This window comes from Blastomyces dermatitidis, assembly GCF_000003525.1.
Source record: "Blastomyces dermatitidis ER-3 genomic scaffold supercont1.6, whole genome shotgun sequence".
NCBI lineage: Eukaryota > Fungi > Ascomycota > Eurotiomycetes > Onygenales > Ajellomycetaceae > Blastomyces > Blastomyces dermatitidis.
Window position 1 is genome coordinate 822,772 of NW_025544779.1, and position 26,412 is coordinate 849,183.

General features: G+C 27.0%; 1 pseudogene across 1 annotated transcript; it reads right to left on the reverse strand.

The window, feature by feature from the left end:
* Positions 1 to 4,439: 4,439 nt before the first annotated feature.
* BDCG_17198 lies at positions 4,440 to 4,526 on the reverse strand (annotated as a pseudogene). The gene has a single exon. The product of its transcript is annotated as a tRNA-OTHER (tRNA).
* Between the last annotated feature and the right edge of the window lie 21,886 nt (positions 4,527 to 26,412).

Here is a 26,412-nt window from a genome sequence, read left to right on the forward strand (position 1 = left end):
ACTCAGTCAGATCTTGAAGTATACTGATTTTATAGTTATTAATGTGCTGTTAACTCATTATTCACTGATTATATATTGAATACTGTTACTGAGATATCTTTTTATATTATTCTGCTGAGAATGAGTTAGATTGAGAGAGATAGTATAAGAATGAAACTTAATGTTGAAGTCTAGATACACTGATGACAGACTGTGAAGATTGCACTTCAGAAGTATTCATTGATTATATACTTAATATTATTGTCAAGATATCTTTTTGTATTTTTCTGCTGAGAATGAGCCAGATTGAGAAGAGCGGTATGAGGGTGAGACTTGGTATTGATGTTTTGAAACATCAAAGATGGACAGGGTTTTCGCGGAGATCACTTCTCAGATATCTTTACAACTACAGATCAGAGATCTTTCAAAATTGAGAAGATTGATGCATATGACTAGGTCTCTTCACCTTACAATTTGTATGGCAATTTGGCCCGGGGTTGTGGTGTGGTAGGGAAGAACAGGGGATAATCCCACACAGGAGTTTTGAACAATGTCTGGTTCATGTTTGGCTGGATAACTTCATCACCACACAGGGTATGCGGTCAGCGATGGGGTCAGAATGCTTGTATGATCGAGGGCTTTTCAATGAATCTATCAGCGGGTTCTTATTCGAAAAATCGAGCGAGTTCGTGATGGAGCGGTTGATTATCCATGACTCTATTCTTATTAATGATAATGATTATATCAGTGAAGCTCTTCATAGTGAATACTTGATCTGCAGTAAATGTCAATTGTTATTTAACTTCTATCTCAGTCTGTCACTGTGTATGCAAGGCCTTGATCTCATTTAGAATTCTCATATATATACAGAGCTTTGATTCTGATTCAGTGATTTCAGCTGTTTTTCTTACTGTTTTAAGTAAACTCTCTGAGAGATTCTGTATATCTTCTGATTCAAATAGCAGAGAAGAATGTTATTTATATTAACTAGAGAAGATATTCATTTTAGTGATTTCTCATTAATTATACAATATCTATCATTATATTACTATATTGTTATATTGCTATATTATTATATAATTTCTATTATTATTGTATAACTCTGATAATAATCACTTCTCTCTTTTATTCTTCTAAGTGAAGAGCAGTCTTCTTTGAATCTGATTCATCACTCTCATTTCTTTTCTCACATCTTATTCATTCACATTTGTGACATTCACTTGAGTGTGAAGTTTTCTCTTAATAAGTGAAGCAGTATTAATCAGATACACTTTCACTCACTACTCTTTATATACTATCTTTCAAGATGTTCTAGAATCACACTGATATGATAATTATAAATTGCTTTGTAGATGAAATTATCATGCTCTGAAGAAGTCTGCACTTCTCATCAGTTTTTAAACATGCTATCAGATGTGATTCAAAGATTGCTTGAGTCAGCATATAATTATAGATGTACACTGACTTCTTATATATTATACACTAAATTAATTAGTGGCCGCTATGGCCCCTTTACACTTGTAAGCAAGTTCGGAAGCGGCCGCGTTATTATCCGACGGTCGTACGTTCTTCCGAACCACAATTATCTTATGAAAGAACTGTAGAAAAGATCTGCTGAAACTGCTTAATATCTCTAATAGAATCTGATAAGATGTAGTAATTGACTTCACTATTAATCTCTCTGAGAGTAAGAGTTATAGAAACATTTTAATCATTGTGAATTAATTAAGTAAAGATGTAATATTGAAATCTTGTAATAAGATGAATACTGAACAAGTCACTGAAGCTTTTCTATGAAGCTTATTCTATTAAATACATGAATTACTGAGATCTATAGTATTAGATCAGAGTTATCAATTCATGAGTACTCTCTGAACAAGAATCTGTCAAGTTCTCAAGATTACATGTCATCTGTTAACTGCCTATCACTCTGAGACTGATGATATGTCAGAATAGATAATTCAGACTGTAAAGAATTATCTCTATAAGTTCTGTAATTACTTATAAGATGATTCACATAATCTGCTTCTACACACAGAGATTACTATCAATGAATGAGATGCTGTTTTAACAGATGTAAGCCTGTTCTTTCTTATATATAGTTATCATATGAAGATGTTGAATCTTCTAGAGATTACACAGTTTGCACTGAATCTTCACAGTCTGATTCAGATTGCTGATAATATAATAATAAAGCTCTAAGATATCTGTAACTGAGCAGAGACCTTCATAGCAACTGTAAAATAAGATTAAGAGAATCAAATCAATGTTCACTGAGATCTTATCAAATAATATAAGATAGAAGACTTGATATAATTGAATCTTAAGAATATACAGATTACACATTCATCTTGTATACTGAATTATCATTATATCAAGTATAAAGTGATAGAAGTTCTAGATAGCTATAACTACTGTCTTAATATATTATCAGAGATTTATAATATCTTTTATACAAGCTTGCTCTGCTGCACTGTCACTGACTCATTCTCTTCTCAACTGACTTCTGACTAATAGCTGCCAGACATCATAGAAGAAGATAATGAGCTTGAGTAAGAAATTGAGAATATTCTTGATAAGAGATTTCACAGCCGCAGTCAATAATATTTTATGAAATGAGTCAGTTATAATCAACTGATCTGAACTCTGAGTTCTGCATTATCTGAAACAACAGCTCTTGATCAATGAGAACTGCTTCTAAAAGAAGAGAACTAATGTGATGAGCTGCACCTGATCAATCATATAGACTATTTCATTACACTTCACAGATTTCAATCACTTCATTCTCAAATACATACACTCTGATTCTTGACTGCTATAAATATGTACAGATTCTTCACTTTATTCTTGATTATCAATTCTCAGCTACTATAAACGCGTATAGATTCTTCCACTCTGAAGTCTCACTGTGTACATCACTACATACACGTATAAATATTCACTTTAATCACTGATTCTCACACTTTCTCTTTCTTTTCCTTCTCTAATGTTTTTCTCTTTGTTATATAAGATCTATCAATATAATATCAATCTATTCAGCGTAGGCCTCTTACAGAAGTATTATAATAACTACAAGAAGTAGAACTACTGATAGATATACATAAGTATGATTTTAAAGTTAAGAGTATGAAATATCCAGATTTTATTATAGAAGCTGATAAGAGAATTTGAATAAATTCTGAAAAGATCTCTGCTATTCTTGAATGAGAGACTTTATACACTGTAAAAGATATATAAAGCTTTATCAGATTTGCTAACTTCTATCAATAATTTATATAAAACTTCTTAGATAGTATAAGATTACTTACAGAACTTATTAAGAAGAACTTAGTATTTCAATAATTAGTAAACACTGAAGCTGTATTCACATAGATAAAGAAGATGTCTATTAATATCTCTCTACTAATAATATTTAACTCTGATTATAAAATAGTTATTAAAGCTGACTTCTCTGACTATGTTACAGAGAGAGCTATATTATAATATAATAATAAAGATATCTTATAATTATATATTTTCATATCTAAGAAACTGAGTTTCACTGAATATAATTATAAGATCTATGATAAGAAACTTCTCACAATAGTATACTATCTAGAAGAATGAGACTCTCAACTCTGAAGCATCTTTAAATTTGAGATAATCACAGATTATAAAAATCTTAAGTATTTTATACTTATCTATAAGCTTACTGAATAACAGATGCAATAATCTGAGCTATTAAACTGTTTTTATTTTATTATATACTACTGTCTTAGCAGTCAGAACTCAATAACAGATGCTCTCTTATAATAAGAGTAAGATATATCTTCTGATATAACAGATACTCACTGAATAAACTGAGAGTATTAACTCTTGAATTCAAAGATACTAGTTAATTATAATAAAATAATCTGTGATACTATATATACTTCTCTGATTAAAATATCTTCTCTCTAAACTATCACTGATATCTCAACTTCTTCTGAATCTTCACTGAAAAAACTGTGATGTATAATAGCTTAAACTAATAAACTTCTTCAGACTCTCACTAAAGCAGTATAATAAAAAGTATCTTAATTCTCTTCAGAACTATATATAAAGACTGACATCTTAGAATATTCAATTAATGATAATAATACTCTGTAATTTTATAAATAATATTAAGTCTCTGAGTCTGAATTCTTATACACTTATTATTATTATTATTATTATTCTTTCATTATACTCATATGCAAGCGGAGCTTATGATGAGTCCTTGCGTGATGTTAAATACAGGTCAAGTGTTGGTTATACAGGAGGAAATACAGGTGTTGAGATCACACCAAGATAACAAGAACATAGGAAAATACAAAGAAGTGACAATTAGATACATGCGATAATAACTTCCCAGCCCAGGAACATAGAGCGATTCATTGAAGCGATTTGTACACCTCTGTATTTATTAGAAACCTGAGGTGCTTAAGTTCCGGATTTAATGTATCCCTGCGGGTTTCGAACCCACGCGCCTTGGTTTCCCACGCCAAGGCGCTACCAGGTGGCCGCATTAACCATTCAGCCACCGGGGAGAAATTCTTATACACTCAGATAATATAAGAGATACATGATTTATATATAATCAGTTATTCAGATTATAAATAACTGTATTAAATAATCTCTTAAGAGTTCTACTGATCTGAGATATTAAACAGTATCAGACATTTTATCTGAAACTGTAACTGTTATTCTTCTGTTATCTTATAAAAGAACTGTAGAAAAGATCTACTGAAATTACTTAATATCTCTGATAGAATCTAGTAAGATATAGTAATTAACTTCACTATCAATCTCTCTAAGAGTAAGAATTACAAGAGTATTCTAATTATCATTAACTGATTGAGTAAAGATATAATATTGAAATCTTATAATAAAATAAATACTGAATAAGTCACTGAAGTCTTCTTATATAGTTTATTCTATCAGATATATAACTTACTGAGATCTATAGTATCTGACTAAGACTGTCAATTTATAAGTACTCTATAAACAAGAATCTATTAAGTTCTCAAGATTATATACTATTTATTAACTATCTATCACTCTGAGACTGATAATATATTAGAATGAATAATTCAGACTGTAAAGAACTATCTTTATAAGTTCTATAATTATTTATAAAATGATTGATATAATCTTCTTCTACACATAGAGATTGTTATCAATGACTGAGATACTATTTCAATAGATATAAGCCTGTTATTTCTTATATATAGTTATTATATGAAAGTGTTAAATCTTCTAAAGATTATACAGTTCATACTGAATCTCTGCAGTTTGATTTAAATTGCTGATAATATAGTAATGAAGCTCTGAGATGCTTATAACTGAGTAGAAGCCTTTATAATAGGTACTAAATAAGACTAGAAAGATTAAGTCAATATTCACTGAGATTCTACTGAGTAATATAAGATAGAAGATCTGATGTGATTAAATCTTAAAAATATACAGATTACATACTCATCTGTAAGAATAAGTACTCACAGGCGATTATTCAAGTGTTTACAGCTTGACATGATATGTACTGATAGCTACTAGAAGTATTCACAGAATCACAGTAGAAAGATAAAATGTAAAGATTAAATATAGACTCACTACTATAATAATTACTGATTATAATGATAATATCACACTATATATAAAGCACTGATAAGTGATAATAAATGAAATTAATACACACAACTGATCAATATTCAAAGACTTTCTCACTTAATAATTTATATATAATCTGAAGACTCATGTATAAATATTTATTTAAATCTATCTTAAGAATCTATGTTAAGAAATTTCAAAGATATCTGTTTCTGAGATTAATTTTAATAATCTTATCTGCTACAAGACAGTTATCAGATTAAATAATAATAAAAAGAAAATATTAGTGAAAGAAGCTGAAAAGAAAAAGAAAAAGAAAAAGAATAATAATAATAATAGTAAAGCAGAACTCACTGAAGTAGAGAAGCTTAAGAAACAGCAGTCTATAGATAATTGAAGAGAAAACACTCTCTATATCTATTAAAAGAGTATGTTTAACTCAGATCTCAAATGTAAATATTACAGTTCCTGAGATTATACTGAAACAGTCTGCTACTATAAGAATTGAAAGACTCAATCACAGAAATGATAAAATATCAATTACTCTAGTATTAAATATTATATATAAAAGTATATAATCTCTGAGAAAAAAGTTAAGAATGATAGCTTTATAAAAACTATAAAAGATATATCTGTAATAAGTGAGAAGACTCTGTTAATAATCTGTAGAGATTTTCTATAATATCTAGACACTGTAGTCTTCTATATTATATTATCTGATGAGAGTGTATTCAAATATATACTCTTCAGATTATAAAGAAGAACTTGACTCTGTAGAAGAAATTAATAAGAAGTTAATTATATCAACTGATATTAATAAGATCTATATTTATATAAATGAAATGAAATTGAATCTGCAGAATGTTTACTACTTATCAGTAATCTTCTACAATCTCTTAAGCTTTAACTAACTTATGAATAAAGAATTTGACTTTGAACTTCTTCATAATAAGAATTATCAAATAATTGAATTTAAAATAATTGACGAAAATGATTAAAAATTTTATACAGTAATAATTAATTACTGTGTCTATTTTATTTATAATATCTGAGAGGCTGCTTCTACTACAGTTGTAAAGACTGTCTTAAATTACATATTCTCTTCTATATATATATCTCTGAAAGATACTGCTCTTCTGTTCACTATCACTGTCACAGGCTGTAATATAAGAATAAGTACTCACAGATGATTATTCAGATGTTTGCAGCTTGATGTGATATGTACTGATAGCTACTAGAAGTATTTACAGTAGAAAGATAAAATGTAAAGATTAATTGTATAATAGTATTTAAGCTGAGTTATAAATAGTATTTACATACTTCAGTCTATATAGTTGTGTGTAGTCAAGAGCTGCTAATTCTATTAATTATATAAGAGATAGAAATAGAGGTAAAAAATCTGTAAGAAGTAAGATTTCTTACATATCTATCTCTCTCTAAGACTTTATCTGTGAAGTCTTTTACTGAGTAATTTCATAAAATCAGACTCAGTACTGTAGTGATACTCACTAAAAATTCTTTATATCTATAAAAAATCTCAGTGAGGAAAAATTTCTTATTATTATAAAGAGTAAAGAGTCTGTTACTCAGATTCTTATTCTATAAAATTCTTTATAATCTGTAGATCTTTCTCTGACTATTATACAGATTCATTCTATATATTTTATATAGAAGAATTTCGGTTGACTCTTAATCATTTCTATAAGATTCTTATATAATTATTATATAGATTTATTTTATATCTTTTAATCTGAAAAGTTTCAGTTAATCTTTAATTATTTTTTCATGAGATTCTTATGTAATTATTATACAGATTTATTCTATAGATGAATTACTTTCTATCAGATTACTCTTATTAAAAAGAAGTATTTATAAGTTAATCTTTCACTTATTCTTATAAATTATCATTCTTTGATACTGTAAGATTATAAGAAATTTTTCATTCTTTTATCAACTTTATAGAATTATAGAATTAAGATATTTATAATCTATAATTACTCTTTATAGTTATATAGAAAGATTCAGATCTGTGATTTATAATTACTTTTTATTTACTAGAGTAATCTGACTATTCTATAAAATTACTTATAGTATAAATAAATCTCTCTAGAGTAGTATAAATATCTCAGATCTGTTTACAGAATCTCATCTTCTTTTCTCTTTTTCTATAATAGCTCTTATTCTTATAAACTGTGAGTATTCTCATTTATCTGTAAAATGTTTTTATTTAGATAATAGAGAGAGAGTATTTCTGATAATATTTATATATTAATTTAAGAACATCTTAAGAATAAAATTTTTTCAATTTTAATATCTTTATAAATAATATTTAATTACTGTTAAGCTTCTTGTAAGTATCTCTGTGATATTTCTAATCACTTTCTACTAACTGATAATGTAGAAATACTGTTATTTATAATAGTATTTTCACTTCTCTCATCTTTGTCATTATACTCTATTTTTAAGTTAGTGATTAACTCTGTATCTCTCTCAGATTAGCTTCTGACTCTTAGTAGTATAGTTTTACTCTTTACTATAAGTCTCTTTATAAGTGATTCTTACAGACTCTAGCTGATAATTTCAATAAAGCTCTCAGTGCTATCAGTACTCTCTGCAGTTCTATAAGTCTATAATTAATTTCTTTCTACTTATACAATCTCTGATTAGATATATGTAAATATATCTAGATTCTCTATTAACAGTTCTCATATTATAGTACATTTCTGTAATTTTAATATTAATAAGAGATAAGTCTCAGAGTATCTGCAAAATTTAAATAATTAAGATAATGTGAATACTATAAATTTATAATAGAAGTTAATTTAAATAGATAAGTTCTCTCTCTGTATTTTTATTATTTTCAGACTGAGTACTTCAGTATAACTGAGAAAGTAGATACAGCTTCATAAGAAATATCTGATTATATATACAGATAATCAGTCTTTAAGATTCTACTGCAACTGTATGTATTCTGATATTCAGCTCTTTTAAAGTCTGTGTATTTTTAACAGTCTTTGTATTAAATGTAATAATTATTTATATTATAGATATAATACTCTCTGCTTCTTTAAAGAGAAGAATTGATAGTTACAGAGAAATTAAATATCATGAATATTAAGAATATAAGTGTAAGTTTTCTGTATTTTTCTTCTATTAATTTTTAAATTGTGTTCATAACTCTGTTTTTATTTTTCTTTATTTTTAGCTTTAATAATAATATAATTTCTTTTTCTCTTTATATATACTGTGAACTGTTTATCTCAGTAGAAACTTATTATCTTTATAGACTAGAATTTATAAATAACAGTGTTAATATCTTTATTATAATCAGATTCTTAGTGAAAACTATATTATTCTAACTTATCAGAATTTATAGTATAAAAGATATATTTCAGCTTTTACAGATATCTTATCTATCTGAATAATTCTTAAGTAAACTTATTTATCTTATTAGAATACTCTTATTACTAAATCTTGAATTAAAGCTTATAATCTTACTTCTCTGAGTTAATAATCTTTTTAATCTAATATTCTCTTTCACTCTCTAATACTTTATAAACAGAGTGATGAGTTACAGAGTTCTCTTCTAAGAATTTCTTATATTCACAGAGTAAAAAGATATAAAAAATATTATATATCTGTAACTTAGATAACAGTTCTAATCTATAGAACTACAAGCTAACTTTCTTTATAATCTTATAAAACTCTATTTATAAGAGATTCAGCTTCTTATTAAATCTCTGTATAATAATATTTTTCAAATTTAGTCAGACTCTATTATCTTTCTTAAAACTCTTTATAATATATTTAGAGTTATAGTATCTCTTCTGATACTCTTAAGTCTTTCTCAAGAATTCACAGATCTTTTTCTGAATATTCTGAATTCTCTCAGTCTATTTACAGATATTATCACACTCTATAGTATACTCTCACAGATTTATTAAGATTATCTATAAGTAAGTTTTAATAAGTATCTTAAAAAAGGTTTTATCTGTACTGATATACTTTGAGTTATTATATATAAACTCTGTAAGTGATAATTAATACACTCAGTTATTCTAATTATAATTGATAAAGTACTGCAGATACTATTTTAATATACTTATTAGATATTCTATCTAATTATCTATCTATTAATGAAAAACTGTGCTTAGATCTTATAAGATCTTTAGTATAATTATTGAATCAGATTAGAACTCTCTTATAAAGATTAATTCTCTATATAAGATAATATTTATAGATAACTTATATAACTGAATTATATTATAGATAAAGATATAAGTCAAATTCTTTAACTTTAAGTTCTTATAAGTGAGTATAAAGTGTGTTATTTTAATAAAGTAATCTACTATCATCAGCACACTGTTAAAACAGATATTATATATACTCTTACTTTTAGAAAGACTTATAAGAATATTTATCTCTAGCTATTTTCAAGATTCTTATAGAATAAGTAGAGAAGTAAGTTCTTTTTATAATCTGAATCATACTACTTATAAATTTTAATAAATAGTATAAGAATTTACTATCTTTCTCACAAGCTCTTATATCTTCAGTTAGAAGTATTTTCTTATAAGTCACTTATAAGTTCTAGTATCTATAAAATAATCTGCTAGAGAAGAGTTATAATATCTTTTAATAAGTTTTATATATAGAAACTTATTTATAAATATATAAATTTAGTTCTCTTTTTATAAGAGACTATTTAAATCTCTTTAACTCTTTATTTCTGCAGAATTAATCTCTATTATAAGTAGTTTCTGAATATACTGAGTATATTCATTCTTCAGTTATAGTTCTGATAATCTGAATAGAAGATTTTATAAAGACTTATACTCTGTTTTCTCTTATATCAGGTCTTTTATAGTACTTGTCAAAGTCTGTAAATTCTTCAGATTATAGATACTCTTTTCAAGAATCTTTATAAAGATTTTTAAAGTGTTAACTCTTAGTATTATAGAGAGTAGTTATACAGACTTCTTCTTTTTCTTCTCTCTCTTCTCTTATAAAAGATTAAAAGACTCTTCAGTTAATTTCTTTATAATACTTAGTTTAAGCATTTTATAAAGCTTTTCTATCTTCTCTAGTCTTTCTGTATCTATCACTCTGATCTTCTTAATATAGTCAGATCTATAAGAGAATCTGTTTACTAAGTTCTTAGTTCTCTTAATATACTCTATCTTGACTCAGAATTCACTCAGTCTCTGAACTCAGTAGATCTATCACTGTGAGAGTTTCTTGATTAAAGTAAACTATTATAAGCTGTTATAATCAGTTCTAATAGTAATTATTATTGCAAGGTTCTTAAAGTAGTAATATCAGTAATAAAAGAATTTTACTATTATAAGAAGCTTCTAATTATAAATATTATAGTTAATCTCTGTGAGTTATATTTTCTGTGAGAAAAAGATTACTGAAACTCAGTTCTTATTTAACTATAGTTATAAAACTATTTCTGAAATTATAAAGAAGAAGATATCTATCTTTAATCTAATTAAGAGTAAGAAATTAAAGTAAAACAGTATTATTATATTTATAAATATTTATTTTAATCTTATAAAAACTCTGTAAGCTTCTAAGATAAAAAAGTTCTTATAGCTCTTTCTTCTCAATAATCTTTTCATTCTTTATTTATAAAATAACTTCTTCTTATTTTTATTCTTCAATATGTCTGTAAGAGTTAAGAAGATTCTTATAAATACAAAGATAAATTATCTATAGAAATTTATAAAGCTCAGAAAGATCTGAATCTTATAAATACTAGTTAACTTTAGTTATAATAGAATAGTTTTAACTTATAAAGACTCTATCTAAATATTATTCACAGTAATTATATATTCTAGAAAATTAATTCAGTAAGTACTAAAGTCATTATTATTATTATTATTCTTCAATTATAGATGTATATAGTCAGAGACTATAACATCTATCTGAGAATCTTTAGTTCTCAGAGTTTTTTCTATATCTATAGAGTCAACTATTATACATTTATCAATTTCAGATATATAAAATCAGAAAATTTCAGCTCAGAATATAAAAACTGTTTATAAATTACAGTATTTTAACATCTTCTGATACTTTGAAATCATTTAAAAATATTATGACAAAGAAAAAGAGAACATAGTCTTAAAGATAGATATATTAAATAGATAGATAGAAAAGAATAGAAGGAAATAAGTATAGTAAAAAGCTATAGAATAAGATCTCTGCAGTTTACATCTTAAGCTATATATATATTTTAACACTCTATATAACTGACTGCTGCCTCTGTTCTCTCAAACCTGCTTCAGAGATTATTCTTCTCTCTAAAGAGCTATCACTCAGCTAGCTTCTGTAACTAGCTTACTCATAAGTGAGATTCTCACTAAGAATAACATCAGAGCTACTCAATTCTAGTTAAGTCTCTAATCTTTCAGCTGTCAATCTCAGTATTTCAGCCTATCAATTAATCATCACAGTCTTGCTTACACTAATCATCTATTAAGAGAATCTAGATTTCATCTTATTTAGATTCTTACTAGACTCAGAGTGTTCTAATTGAATTGTTTTTAAATCTTAATTTCTCAGAAGTGAGTGTCTAGAGTGAGAGAGATGAGATCTGATTAGTTAAGCTTAATAATACTTTACTATTCTGCAAATACTCTAAACTTCAATCACTCTAGTACTGATCTAACTTGAAGTATCTGAGAGACTATTAACTCTAAGATCAGTGAGAATTAGTGTCTGAGAATTCCTGAGATAAACATCTTAAGCTTGATAATGATTTACTGTAGTGCATCTGAGAGTCTCTGATTCTGTTTTATAACTTTACAGTGAAAGCTGTGATTAAGATGACTCTTGCAGAGTTTGAATCTGCTCTGTCTTGACATTCATTCCCCGGAGAGAAGGCCGCTAATTGAGGCTTCATGATAGCGTAGTTAATCACTACGCCACCGGGCCAGTACTAAAGTCATACTTTTTAAGCTTAATATACAGTTCTATCTTATTTAAGGTTTTTAACATAGTTTATATATACTTAGTATGTTCTTTCTTCTTTATAAAGTATATCATCACATTATTCAGATATATTATTATAAAGATATTCAGATATATATAAAGTATTTTATTAATAAAAGACTGAAATACTACAGAAGTATTAATCAAGTCAAAAGATATCATTAAATATTTAAATAATTTCAGTATAATTTTAAAAATAGTCTTTTATTCATTCTTAGACTGTATTCACAGCTATGTATATATATTAATTATATTCAGTTATATAAATATAATAGCTCTTATAAGACAGTTAATTATATTCTTAATCAGAGATAGAAAGTAGTAACTCTTTATAGTCTTAAAGTTCAAATTATAATAGTTTATATATAGTCTAAAATCTTTATTCTTCTTTTTTATAAATATTACAGAGACTCTCACAGAGATCTGTGAAGATTAGATAAAGTTATTCTTTAAATTCTTCTTTATATAAGTCTATAAAATCTCTATCTTATAATAAAAGAGCTTATAGATTAATTCTTAGAAGAGTTTCTACTTCTCTATTAAATCTATTATCAGATTCTTCTTATAGTAAGATGAAAGCTCAGTTATCTTAGCTGAACTGAATATCTTTATAAAATCTCAGTATTTCTCTAATATTTGAAGCTTAGTTTTCATAATTATAAAGTTCTTAGATATTTATAAAGTTATTATATAGATGAGCTTATCTTCTTTGATTAACTCTATAGTATTAACTGATTCTATCTCTATAAGTAAGTCTATCAACACTGATTGAAAGTATAAACTTAACTTATAGACAGTTATATACAGATTATATCTTTGAAGTTATATAAGTTTTAAGTATATATTATCTATAATATCTGTGATAATCACAGTTTTTACAAATCTTCTTCAAGTTTTAGAGAGATCTTGTAATTCAAAGATAACTCTTATAAGTCTCTTAGTTCTCAGATCTGAGTTCTCATACTCTGCTTATTATAAGAGTAGATTCTCAGTTTTTATCACTCAGTTTATTCACTTCACAAGCTTTAAAGATACTATAGTGATCTGAAATTCTGAGTTCATTAATACTTCTTATACTTATACTTATAGAGTAGTAGTACTATAATATAGTCTTTTCTTATAAGTATATATTTATATTAAATAAGTAACAGATTTAGATATCAGCTTTAAGACTCTTAAGAAGACTGTTACTGACTCTGTCTATAACTTCTTAAATTTCTATATTAATTTATTTAGATAGTTTGTATAAAGATATTCTAATTTTAAATAGATAAAGTAGAGACTCTTTTTCTTAATCTCTTTATTATATACTTTATTTATAGAAGTTTATAAAGCTCTTTTTCTCTACTTACTAGTACTTAGTAGTCAGATATAAATCTTTCTATATCTTATTTTCTTTCTTTAGTAAATCTATTCTCTATTATTCTGATTCTTATAGAACTGATCAGTGATTTACTCTTTATAAGTTTATAATTTTTACAGTGATCTGTAAATAATAAATAAGAGTTATCAGTTTCTTCAGAGTTAGAAACTTAGAGTCTTACTTAGTAAGCTTATTTTATATATTATTATTCAGTCTCTTTATAATATTATTATTTAGATCTTGTTTCAGAACTCTGTTTTTACAGATTTTAATTTATATTATAATTTTATAAAGTACTGTGAGTAGTCTTTATCAGATTTCTCATCTCTTTTTCTAATATTAATAATCACAGCTCAGATATTCTCTATTCAGCTTATAGAGTTTCTTAACTTCTTCTCTAAATAGATCTTGAGAATAGATTAGTAGAATCTCTTATAATTATTTTCTAGATAATTCAGTCAGTTCTTGACTTCAGTGTATTAGAGATCTGTTATTATATAAATAACAGCTTCTTTATCTTTTATATTACACAGCTGAGCTTGTGAGTTAATTTTATATACAAACTTATAAAAGCTTTTATAGATTGTGATTCAGTAGATAATTATAGATAATTATAACTTAAGAAAGTTTCTTTTTAGTTTATAGATATCTTTAAAGATTATGTCTAGAGACTCAGTTTAAGAGTGTTTATAGATAGTAAGTATTTCTTATAGAAAAATAGCTTAATTTTATAGAAGATACTCAAGAATATTCTTTACTAAGATTAATTTATTTATAAGTTCAGAGAGTTTCTCTGTCACAGATATAGAGAATAATATTTTACAAGTAATTAATAAGTTCTCTGAAACTTCTTTTATAAAGATTATTTATAATTTAGATAACTGCTTCTAAGTGTCTACAGTTGAGTTTATAGAAATTAAAGTATATAAGTTTCTAGTTCTTTCAGTTATAATAAGTGATTACTGACTAGACTGACTGCTGAGACTATGAATTTCACATTTAATCTCATTTGATCTGATCTCATACATTTCTTGGCATGAATTTCACTGAGACTAGTCATTAAAAAAACATGCAAAGTAACTATATATCAGATCTTAAAATGAAATCATAACTTGAAAAAAATGAGAAAGTGATCTCATTTGATCTCATTTAGTCTCATTCTTGACATAAAGTTACTATTTTTAGACATTTTAAGGTTTTTTTTAGACTATTTTTAATTTTTTAAAAAGTAATGCTTTTTAATAACACTTAAATAAGATTTAAAGTCATTTAAAGCAATAAAAATAATTTAAATTGAGAAGTGAAAATCATGATCTTATTTGAAAAATGTGATAAGAGTAGATAGTAAGTCTCACTGAGACAGTATAAGACTACTATCTAATATTAGAACTGTGTAATGAGATCTGTTAAATTGATAATGAGACTATCAAAAATTCTGATTCTGATCTCAGACACGGTCACACAGTCAGTCTAATCTTAGTTATCTTATAAAATTGAAATAGTAAATTAATTATATATTTTAACTAAGTTTACTTTATATCAGAAAGTTTTAATATCTGAATCTTTTTCTAATCAGAGTATTACACTCAATGATCAATTATCTGATATAATTGAAGAGTCTGAATAGTTATCTTATATATTAAACTTCACTGTATTTTAATATTCTGTATTATATTCAGTGATGTAACTGATTTATTTATTTATTAAATATCATGAAATTATTATTATTATTTAGAGAAGATATAAATTATATTAACAATGCTTTAAATCTATAATATTTAAATTATTAGTCAATCTATTCAAAATTAACAGAAGTATTATTAAAAAGCATTATTAAAAAGTAATATTAAAAAGTATTATTAAAAAAATATTATCTTTTATAGAGTGAATATAAAATCTTATTACTACTGTATGACACTCTTCACTATCTTCTTTTTCAACCTTTTATATACAGTGTTATTCATATTATTTCTATACTTAGTTTAGTCTAAATCTATCAGAAGTGTTACTTAAAATTGTTATTATTTTACTCTCTTTCTAACTAAGATTAGACTGACTGTGTGACCGTGTCTGAGATCAGAATCAGAATTTTTGATAGTCTCATTATCAATTTAACAGATCTCATTACACAGTTCTAATATTAGATAGTAGTCTTATACTGTCTCAGTGAGACTTACTATCTACTCTTATCACATTTTTCAAATAAGATCATGATTTTCACTTCTCAATTTAAATTATTTTTATTACTTTAAATGACTTTAAATGTCATTTGAGCATTATCAAAAAGTGTTACTTTTTAAAAAATTAAAAATAGTCTAAAAAAAACCTTAAAATGTCTAAAAATAGTAACTTTATATCAAGAATAAGACTAAATGAAATCAAGTGAGATTACTTTCTCATTTTTTTCAAGTCATGATTTCATTTTAAGATCTGATATATAGTCACTTTGCATGTTTATTTAATGATTAGTCTCAGTGAGATTCATGCCAAGAAATGTATGAGATCAGATCAAATGAGATCAAATATGAAATTCATAATTCCGGCGGCTAGTTGTAAGAAATCCCGCTTCTCGCGGATTCTTTACCTCTATTCCTATCTCTCGCGTAATCAATAGAGCTAGCGGCTCTTGGCTACATACAACTATATAGACTGGAGTTTGTGAATACTATTCATAACTCAGCTTGAATGCTATTATATATTTAATCTCTACATTCTATCTTTCTACTGTGAATACTTCTAGTAGTTAATAGTATATATCATATCAAGCTGTAAATACCTGAATAATTGCCTGTGAGCACTTATTCTTACATTTCAAGCTCAGTCAGTCAGCAATCACTTATTATGACTGAAAGAACTAGAAACTCACATACTTCAATCTCTGTGAACTCTACTGCAGGCACTCAGAAGCAGTCACTCAAACTATGAATAATCTCTGTAAAAGAAGTCTCAGAGAACTTATCAATTACTCACAGAACATCATTCTCTACATCTCAGACAGAGAAATTCTCTGAACTCATGAATAAATCAATCTCAGTGAAGAATATTCTTGAGCATCTCTTACAGAATCAAGCTATTTTTCTATAAGAAATACTTACTGTCTATAAACACTCTTGAACTGAGTCTCTAGACATAATCTTCAGAGACACTTATGAACTGAAAAGAAACTTTCTTAAGTTACAATCACTTAAGATTACTTATCAAATCACAATTTATAAAAGCTTTTATAAGTTTGTATTTAAAATTGACTTACAAGCCTGACTGTGTAATATGAAAGATGAAGAAGCTGTCATCTATACAATAACAGACCTCTATTACACTGAAGTCAAGAACTGACTGAATTATCTAGAAAATGATTATAAGAGATTCTGATAATCTGTTCTTAAGATCTATCTAAAGAATAAGTTAAGAGACTCTGTGAGCTGAATAGAGAACACCTGAGCTGTGATCATTAATATTAGAAAAAGAGATGAGAAATCTGATGAAGACTACTCACAGTACTTTATGAAATTGTGATGTAAATTGAGATCTGTGAAAACAGAGCTCTGAAACAAGACCTGAATGATGATATTCATGAAGAGACTGAATAAAGATATATAGAATAAGCTTATTAAGTAAGACTCTAAGTTCTTGACTCTGAAGAAACTGATGACTTTCATTTATTACTTACAGATTACTGTGAGAGTCACAGATCTGTGAAGAGCAGATCACTGATCAGCTCTGCAAGAGTTAGAACAACAGAGAACAGATTTGCTGAGAAAAGATAATAAGATATAGAGAGATTCATATCTGACTGCTGAGCAGAGAGAGAGAGCTTCATAAGCTTCTATAAATAGAGTATATAATAGAAAGATCAAGAAAAAGAAACTCTGCTTTATCTGTTCTAAATCAGAATATCTCTATACAAACTGTTCAAATAAATTAAAATAGAAATTTGAGAAGTTATGAACAGAGTCAGTAACAGTCTTCTTAAGAGTCTTGAAGCTGACATCTGAATCTGTTACTCTCTCAATGAAAATACTTGCTTACAGAGAGAGACTGCATCACAGTACTGCTGTCTTACAAGTATAAGAAGTATTGATGAACTCAGAATCTCAGGTTACTGTAATGTCTCTAAAGCTTACAGAGTGAATAAGCTGAAAGATAAAGACTGAGAATCTGCTCTTATAATAAGTAGAGTATGAGAACTCAGACCTGAGAGCTGAGAGACTTATGAGAATTATCTTTGAATTATAAGATCTCTCTGAAACCTGGAGAAGATTTGCAGAAACTGTGATTATCATGAATATCACAGATGACATGTATTTGAGACTTATATAACTTCAAAGACATAATTCACATATAGCTATCTGTAAGTCAGGTTTATACTTTCAATCAGTGTTGACAGACTCACTCACAGAGATAGAAGCAGTTAATACTGTAGAGTTAATTAGAGAAGACAAGCTTATCTATGTAATGACTTTGTAAGTGTCTGAGAACCTCATGATCATGAAAACTGAGCTTCAGATATCAGAGAAATACTGAGATCTTACAGAGATATTCAGCTCAGCTAAGACAGATAAGCTTTCTTCTCACTGTGAGAAGAATCTGATAATAGATTTAATAGAAGAATTGAAACCCTTCTGAGAATCAATCTATAAGCTCTTTTATTATAAGACAGAGGTCTTGTGAATCTATGTAAAGAAGAATCTGAAGAATGACTTTATTCAATCTTCACAGATCTCTGCAGAAGCTTCTGTGATATTCATGAAGAAGAAGAATGAAGATCTCAGATTATGTGTAGATTACTATGATCTGAACTTTAAGATAATAAAGAGCTGCTATTCTCTGTCTCTGATTAAGAATGTAATCAACTGTCTTATAAGAGCTGTCATATTCATACAACTGAATGTGATCAATATATATACACAGCTGTGAATACAGTCTGAGAATGAATAAAAGACTGTCTTTAGAACTGCACTGAGATTGTTTGAATATCTAGTGATGTCTTTTAATCTGATTAATATTCTTATAATATTTCAGTCTTTCATCAATAAAATACTTCATATATATCTGAATGTCTTTGTAATAATATATCTGAATAATGTGATGATATACTTTATAAAGAAGAAAGAACACACTGAGCATGTACAAAGTGTGTTGAAGATCTTAAATGAGACAGAACTGTATATTAAGCTTACAAAGTGTAACTTCAGTACTCACTGAATTAATTTTCTAGAATATGTAATCACTGTGAATGATATTCAGATGAAATCTTCACAGATTGAGACTATTCTATTATGACTGAAGCTAACTAGTATTCATGAGATTCAGATCTTTCTAAGCTTTGTGAATTTCTATAGATGATTTATCTTTGTATTCATAAGAATCTTCTTGACTCTTACAGACATGCTGAAGAATGAAAATAAGAAGAAGTTATTCTGTGAATAGAGAATGAAAAGATTATTAAGAAGAAAGAACTGTGAGAACTTTCTTATCTCAGAAGCTCATGAGATCTTTATAAGATTGAAACAGATATTTATAAATACAGTGATGCTGTTTCACTTTAATCTCTTGCTCTTAATCAGATTGAAGACAGATGTCTTCTTCTTTATAATTTCAGAAATAGTCTTATAACTACAGTTAAATGAAAACTGAGTTTCAGTGATCTTTTTCTCACAGAAGATGCAACTCACAGAGATCAACTATGACATTTATAATCAGAAGCTTCTCATGATAGTGAAATTCTTTCATCACTGATATCACTATTTTAAAAGTCTTATAACAGTGATTACTGTTAGAACTGATTATAACAGCTTATAATAGTTTACTTCAATCAAGAAACTCTCACAGTAGCAGGTTCACTGAGCTCAGAGACTGAATGAGTTCTGATTTAAGATAGAATATATTAAGAAAACTAAGAACTCAGCAGACAGACTCTCTCACAGATCAGACTATATTAAGAAGATCAGAATAATAGATACAGAGAGACTAGAGAAGATAGAAAAGCTTTATAAGATACTCAAACTGAGTATTGTGAAGAGATTGACTGAAGAGTCTCTTAATTCTCTATAAGAGAAGAGAGAAAAGAAAGAAAAGAAGCCTGTATAACTACTCTCTATAATACTGAGAGTTAACACTCTGAGAATCTCTGTGAGAATCCTTGAAGAGAGTATCTATAATCTGAAGAGTTTGTGAGCTTTGAGAAATGCTGCAGAAGATCTGATGTAAGAAAAAACAGAGTATAAGTCTTCATAAGATCTTCTATTCAGATTGTCTGAACTGTAACTGAAGAATGAATATACTTAGTATATTTAGAAACTACTTATGACAGAGATCAATCCTGTAGAAATAAAGAATTGAAGAGACTTAAATAATCTCTTACAAAGAGAGAGCTGAATTTATATACTTATAAATGAGTTTCTACATGTAGAACTTATTAAAAGATATTATAACTCTTCTCTAGTGAGTTATTTTACAGATACTAGAACTTATGAGTTACTTATAAGAAAATACTTCTAGTCAAAGATGTAAGAACTTGTGAAGAAGATAGTGAATTCTTATACTGTTTATCAGAGTTTATGAATAGTGTGATTCAGATTATATAAAGAACTTACTCCTCTACTCATTCTGCAGAAACCTTGAGAACAGCTAGAAATGAATACTCTTATAAGTCTCTCTGAAAGCAAGAACATATATGATGCCTGTTTTAACAGTGTGCTGATGATAGTGAATCACTTCATTAAGATAACACACTTTATATTCACTTATAAGAACTTAAAGTCAAAGAATTTAACTTATATCTTTATCTGTGATATAATTCAATTGCATGAATTATCTGTAAATATTGTCTCAGACAGAGAATTAATCTTCATAGAAGAGTTCTGATCTGATCTGATAACTATACTGAAGATCTCATAAGATCTAAGTATGACTTTTTATCAATAGACAGATGATTAGATAGAATATCTAATAAGTATATTGAAACAGTATCTGTGATGCTTTGTCAATTACAATTAGAATGACTGAATACATTGATTATCACTCACAGAGTTTGTGTATAATAACTCAAAGTATATTAGCACAGATAAAACCCTCTTTAAAATACTCACTGAGACTCATCTGTAAATGATTTTGATAAATCTGTAAGAGTACACTATAGAGTGTGATGATATCTGTGAATAAGCTGAGAGAATTCAGAAGATTCAGAAGAAGATCTGTGAATTCTTGAGAAAGACTCAAGAGTATTAGAAGAGATACTATGACTTCAAGTATATTATAAAGAGTTTCAAGAAAGATGATAGAGTCTAACTGAGTCTAGAAAACATCATTATATGAAGATCTAGCAAGAAGCTGAATCTCTTATAGATAGAGTCTTGTAAGATTATAAAGAAAGTTAGCTCATAGTTCTATAGATTGAAACTGTTATCTGAGTTGCAGATATACAATGTTTTTCATATCTCTTTACTCTGTAAATATAAGAAATTCTTAGAAGAGAACTCTGTGACTCATCACTCTGTCTGTGAAGCACTAGAGAGTGAAAGAGAATATCAGATCAAAGAGATTATTAACTCAGAGAAGTGAGATTGTGAGCTCTGATTCAAAATTCAGTAATAAGAATATTCTGATAAGATAAATAAGTTCACTTAAGAATCATCTGAGTAGATAAGATATCTGCAGAAGCTGAGACATGACTTTTATACTGTGAATTCTGATAAGTCAGAATAATGCAGTCTTCACTAAGAACCTGATTGTGATAAAGATATTAATACTATCATTTGTGAACTCTAGTCTATAAGATGATGAGTTTCTACTGAGATGAACAGTCTGTGATATACATAAAAGAAGAAGAAATCATGTTCTTATTAAAGCTAAAAAATAAGAAAATAAACAGGGCTATGAATATAATTTAGAGATTAACAAAGAAAAAATAAAGAAAACTCATACTCATATTATTAATACTTATAACACTTAAATCTCTTATAACTATCAATTTCTCTCTTTAAAGAAGCAGAGAGTATTATATCTATGATACAGATAATTATTACATTTGATATGAAGATTATCAGAAATGCACAGACTTCAGAGAAGCTGAACATCAGAGTATATACAGTTGCAGCAGAACCTTAAGAGCTGACTATCTATGTATGTGATCAGATATCTCTTATAAAGCTGAGTCTGCTCTCTCAGTTGTGCTGAAGTATTCAGCCTGAAAATAATTAAGATGTGAAGAGAGAACTCATCTACTCAGATCAACTCTCATTGTGAATTCATGACATTCACATTGTCTTGATTACCTGGATTTTGCAGGTACTCAGAGACTTATCTTTCATTGGCAATGAAATTGCAGAAATGCGCCGCGGTGTAAGAATCATTGATAGAGAACCTAGACATATTCACATATACCTGGTCAGAGATTATGTGAGCAGAGAGAAGATAGTCATAGACCTGCAGAGCTGCAGAAGACACTGATAACATCAGAAGCTTTGTAAGAACTGTTAGCTAGAGTCTGTAAGAAATTACTTATAAGAAGACTTACAGCAAAGAGAGAGACTGCACTACTTGAAGTTAGAAACTGATCTGAGAGAGAAATGAGATGAGTCACTGATCTGAAGATTGAGTGCAGTGACAGAGCTGAGAAGAATGAAGACACAGTTATAAGCAGCAGTGTCCCTGCTTCATCAGCCAGTAAAAAGTGATCAGAGAAGTTACAGAGATGCTCATAAGAAGCTCAGCAGTGATCAGACATTGTTTACAAAGATATTAAAATTGAAAATTTTTATTCTTGAGAAGTTCTTAAATCAATACACAGATATTATCAGGAACACTCTCTCTCTATTATCTAGATGAAAACACTTCACAGATGAATAAAGATACTCACAGTTTGTAAGAATAAAAGCTGTTATAAAAAAAGAGAAAAGAAGATAGAATTCTGTGAATAGATCTGAAATATTTATACTACTCTAGAGAGATTTACTTACACTGTGAGTGATTTCATGAAACAGTCAGATCACTCTAGTAAATAAGAGTGATTGTGAATTACAGATCTGAATCTTTCTATATAACTATAAAGAGTGATTGCAGACTGTGAATATCTTGATTCTACAATTCTACAGAGTTAATGAAAGAATGAAAAATTCCTCACAATTCTACAGTGTCAAAGAACAATGATTTATAAGAATAAGTAAAAGATCAACTTATGAATATTTCTCTTTGATGAATATGATCTCACAAAGAGTGATTCATCTGTGAGATGAATCTGTGTGATGATCATACAAGAATCTCATGAAAATGATTGAGAGTCAATTGAAACTCTTCTATATGAAAGATATAAGATGAATCTGCATGATAGTCAGAGAAGAATCTGTAGATCATAAAGAATCTTATAGAATAAGAAACTGAGTGATAGACTCTTTTCTCTTCACAGTGATAAGGGATTTTTTCTCACTGAGATTTTTTATAGATGTGAAGAGTTTTTAGTGAGTATCACTACAGTGCTGAGCTGACTATGAAGTCACTCAGTGAAAGGCTTTGTGAATAAAGTCTTAGAGAGAAGAGAGTATGTAAGAAATCTCACTTCTTACAGATTCTTTATCTCTATTTCTATCTCTTGTATAATTAATAGAGCTAGCAGCTCTTGACTACACACAACTATATAGACTGAAGTTTGTGAATACTATTCATAACTCAGCTTGAATGCTATTATACATTTAATCTCTACATTCTATCTTTCTACCGCGAATACTTCTAGTAGTTAATAGTATATATCACGCCAAGCTGCAAACACTTGAATAATCACCTGCGAGCACTTATTCTTACACTAGTCTAACTAAGATAGTTTTAATCACTTATATATTAATACTACAGTCAGTCTGATAAGTGTATAATAGTTTATTTACTTATCTTGAGAAGCAGTTAAATTACTTAAAAAGAAATTCAGTCTGAAATAATACTATAGCATAGATTATTATTACTGTAAGAGATAAACTAATATATTACTATAGTAAAACTGAACAATCTTTTATAGAGTACTATACTATAACAGCTCTACTAGATCTCTTCTATTAAGTTAATATCTATACTTCTCAAGATTGAATAGAGAAGAAATGAGACTTATATATTAAATTAATTTAAGACTACTATAATATTAGCTATCAGAGATTTGAATAAGTAGATATTAAAGATATAAAGACAGTGAAATACAATTCTCTAGTAAGTAATGATTTTTGATAATACTTTATATTATATAGAATTATAATACTAGCTTTGAAACAGAACTTATATATATTAATTATAACTGAAAATCAGATAAAACTATATACTTATAAAGCTGAATTTAATTACTATCTTTAAGATTATCTGATAAATTTATATATCAAATAAATTCTAGAGTTATAAAAAATTATTAAGAGTATATATTCAACTATTATACTAATAATATATGATATTTTAATAATTTCATTAATAGAGATGAGAATAAAGTAAAAGTTCAACTTAAACTAAGATATTTATTACTATCACTGAGAATAATTATAAGAAGAAATAATTAAGAAACTTATAATTATACAATATGAAATTATCAGACAGTTTAATATCTCTGATTATAGTATATCAGAGAAGTGTAGTTTTTATAAGAAAGTAAAGAATAAACTTATACAAGAATATATTTAATTATTTTATAAGTATTATTAATTATTATCAAATTCTGATTATATAAGTAATCACTGAATAAACTGAATAAGACTGAATTTAATCTTCAGTCTCAGTCTTATTCTGATTTTGAAAGAATAATCATCTTTCACTATTTATTCTGAGAAATTACTCTTATTTCACTATTCTTGAATTAAATCTGGTCATTTTTCATATAATTTCTGAAAGAAATAATTTATTTTCAGGTTTTTTTAATGCTTAATTCTGATGAGACTAATGTTAAGAAATGTATAAAACTGAATTAAATTAGATTAAATATGAAATTTATAGATCTGCTAATCAGTCTATATATATTAACTATCTATTACTATTGTAATTTTAACATTACTCAGAGTCACTGTAATATTATATCTATACTTATATTTAAGAGTTCTCTTATATTATTAGTAGACATAGCTATATTATTTATTAAATAGATAATATCTGTATTTGAGAATTCTTTGAAATCAGAAGAAGTATGATTATATAAATATCTTATATATTTAAAATATCAGAACTCTTAGATCTTTTACTAATATTCTCTTTATAAGATCTTATTACAGAGTCAGAGTAACTAATAAGCAAGCTTCTATTTAGAGACTTAGTATCTGCTGATAGACTGACCGCCGAAATCATGAATTTCACATTTAATCTTATTTAATCTGATCTCATATATTTCTTAATGTGAATCTCACTGAGACTAATCATTAAAAAAACATGTAAAGTGACTAGACTGACTGCTGAGATTATGAATTTCATATTTAATTTCATTTAATCTGATCTCATACATTTCTTGGCATGAATCTCACTGAGACTAGTTATTAAAAAAACATGTAAAGTGACTATATATCAGATCTTAAAATGAAATCATAACTTGAAATAAATGAGAAAGTGATTTCATTTGATCTCATTTAGTTTCATTCTTAGTATAAAGTTACTATTTTTAGACATTTTAAGGTTTTTTTAGACTATTTTTAATTTTTTAAAAAGTAATGCTTTTTGATAATGCTTAAATGAGATTTAAAGTCATTTAAAGTAATAAAAATAATTTAAATTGAGAAGTGAAAATCATGATCTTATTTGAAAAATGTGATAAGAGTAGACAGTAAGTCTCACTGAGACAGTATAAGACTACTATCTAATATTAAAACTATGTAATGAGATTAGTTAAATTAATAATAAAACTATCAAAAAATCTACTTCTGGTCTCGAATATAGTCATATAATCAGTCTAAAAGTGACTATATATTAGAGCTCAAAATGACATCATGACTTAGAAAAAATAAGAAAGTGATTTAATTTGATTTCATTTAGTCTCATTCTTAGTATAAAGTTACTATTTTTAGACATTTTAAGGTTTTTTTTAGACTATTTTTAATTTTTTAAAAAGTAATGCTTTTTGATAACACTCAAATGAGATTTAAAGTCATTTAAAGCAATAAAAATAATTTAAATTAAGAAGTGAAAATTATAATCTTATTTAAAAAATATAATAAGAGTAGATAGTAAGTCTTACTGAGACAGTATAAGACTACTATTTAATGTTAAAATCATGTAATGAAATTAATTAAATTAATAATAAGACTATTAAATATTCTGATTCTGATTTCAGACACAGTTACACAGTCAGTCTATCTACTTAACTAATTATTCATTTCTCTATTTCTTACACATTGTTACATGTTTAGATATCTCAATGAGTAATTATTTCTAATGAGAAGATAATGAACATTTTTCAAGTACAAGAGATCTATATTAAATAGTTTGATATAATATATAGATCTTATATAACAAAAGTGAAA